This window comes from Squalius cephalus (genome assembly GCF_949319135.1).
Source record: "Squalius cephalus genome assembly, chromosome: 9".
Taxonomy (NCBI): domain Eukaryota; kingdom Metazoa; phylum Chordata; class Actinopteri; order Cypriniformes; family Leuciscidae; genus Squalius; species Squalius cephalus.
In genome coordinates this window covers 25,584,268-25,586,890 of record NC_137130.1, presented here as the reverse complement: position 1 = coordinate 25,586,890, position 2,623 = coordinate 25,584,268, and positions in this window count along the sequence as shown.

Sequence of the window (2,623 nt, the reverse complement as noted above, 5' to 3'; positions counted from 1 at the left end):
TTGTGCTCAGCACAGAGGAGACTCAACATTAGCGTATTGCTAAGCTAATGTTTGATCAAACGTTGCGATAGTCTTTTCTTCCCTTTTGTGACATACTGTATATCCATGTGAAACAGCTTCTCGAACAAGAACGAATACTTTAACTTGATTTTGTCCATCGTGAATTGATCATGTGAATGAAAGGTTGTCCCGCTTTCGAGCCAAAAAACATGCCATCAGAGAAGAGAAGAGATGAGATGTCGCTGCAAAAGGAAGTTTGATAAAAGATTACGAGGGCACATGAATTAAAAAAATATATATATGATCTGCACAGATAAAAAAAATTCAAATAAAAACTGTCAGTTTTTATTTCATGGTGGCTTCAATGTAAGTTTGACATTCGTATGTTGCTAAGCTAATGACATGAGGCCCGAAAAACATAAATCAATGTTTTCAAATTCGAAATAGTATATTTTTAGTTAGATTAGTGTTACGGGTAATCTGTGTTTGTTTCTGTTTTGGCTAGGTTTGTCACGTGTTTTAGTTCTGTTTCCTTGCTTCATTTCTATGCTTTTGATTTGATTATCATGCACTCCTGTCATTCTTTCGTTGATTGGTTTGTTTGTGTATTTAAGATCTGTGTTTATTTCAGTTCATTGTCTGTTCTTATCGCATTTTTACACGGTTGTTCTGTTCATGTTTTCTAGTCTAAGGTGTTTGGAGTTTTTGTTAAATAAAATCATACCTGCTGCGAATATAACCAGTTCATCTCATTCCTTGCTGCAACCACTGGTGACAACAGAACAGACCAACCAAAATAGATCCGAGGTTTTTAGACTCCTGGAAGCTTCCTTGTGGCCCATCTCCAGGCAGGGGACAGACCTCTAGGGAGTTCGTGGACTGGGTCCTGTTCCACTGTGGGTTTCCCTTTACCATCGGTGAGATGGAGGAGGATCGCAATGCAGTCTTCAATCCCACACACTTTGTGCCACTTGCCGCCACCGTCCTCACCGTCTGAAGCCTAAGCCCACCGCAGACGCAGAGCTTAAGCCTGCTGCGATGCCAGAGCCATTTATCGCCACAGAGCCCAAACTGTACGAGTCTGACCAGGTGCTTGAACTTGCAACATAGTCTGTCCCAGAGGGATTATTGGTGGAATATGAGGTGATGGAATGGAGCACTGTCCCGTCAGTTAAGGTGGATATGGATGCACCTGTTTCATCACCTAACACAGAGTTGTTGATGTCATTGATGTCCCCGTCCTGCCACCCATTCCCACCCCCTCTCCCTGTTCCGAGTTGGCCAAGAGAGCTATTCCTGAGAATTAGATCTGTTCTGCTCTGGCCAAGAGGGCCGTTCCTGAGAAATCTACCTGTTCTATATTGGCCAAGGAAGCCGGTTTTATGCCCTCTATGTATCCAGAATTGCCCAGGAAGGCCATTTGTCAAATCCCTGCCTGCACTGCCCAGTCCTTCAGCCCTGTCCTCACTGCCTCTCATCAGCCCTTCGTCACCTCCTGCGCTGTCTGCTCTGTGCATTGTGTATCCGCCTCGGGCTGATTGTCCGTCAGCTTGACCCTGGACTGTTGACCTGTTTGCTCCGCCTAGAACCTCCGTCACTCATCACTCCTACTCATCCCATCGACCTGGGAGAGTCATCCATACGGCTCCACCGGGCTTCCTTGTCCCTGCGGCTTCGCCATGGTCAGTCGTTGCACTGCCTTTGCCATGGACTTATGGGACTTCATCTGTGACCCTCCACCCCTTTGGCTCCGTCGGGCTCCGCCTTTCCTCCGGCTCCACCTCAGTCCTCTGTCCTCCTGGGTTTACCTCGGCCATTCATCCCAGTGGCTACACCTTGGTCTCCAGGACATTCTGTGTCACCCAGTCACATTTGTTCCTGAGCTCTGCCTCAATCAGTTGTCCCCTTTGTTCCATCTGCCAAGCCTTCACCATGACTCCTCCATCCGTCGACTCCACTATGTGGGCTTATGTCCTAGGGTTCTGGCTGGGTATTCCACACCCGCTCCTCCTACCGCTAATTCCCTGGCTTCTGCAGCTGTCGTCCTCTCCCTAGCTCTTTATGTGGTCTGTTCTGCCCTGGCTCCTGTGGACTTCCCTTGGGCTTGCTCTTCGTCCCTAACTAAGCCACCTTCTGCCCTACTCTGTTGGACTATTTGTTTATTATTATTGTTGTTAATAAGGCACAATGATGCGTTTTCATGATGGGTGGATATGTTATGCGTAATTAGTTTTTTTTCTGTTTTGGTTGGGTTTGTCACATGTTTTAGTTCTGTTTCCTTGTTTTCTGTTTTATTTGATTATCATGCGCACCTGTCATTCATTTCGTTGATTTGTTTGTTTGTGTATTTAAGCTCTGGGTTTCTTTCAGTTCATTGTCTGTTCTCATCACATTCTTACACGGTTATTCTGTTCATGTTTTATAGTCGAGAGTGTTTTGAGTTTTTGTAAAATAAAATCATAACTGCTGTGAATAGATCCGGCTCATCTCATTACTCACTGCAACTGCTGGTGACAATTAGATTTCATTAACACTTTTCTATATTCTATATAACAATATATTAATAATTGATTTATTTTTTTCACATTCTCTCTGATTTGCTTTCACTGAGCGGAGTGTAATG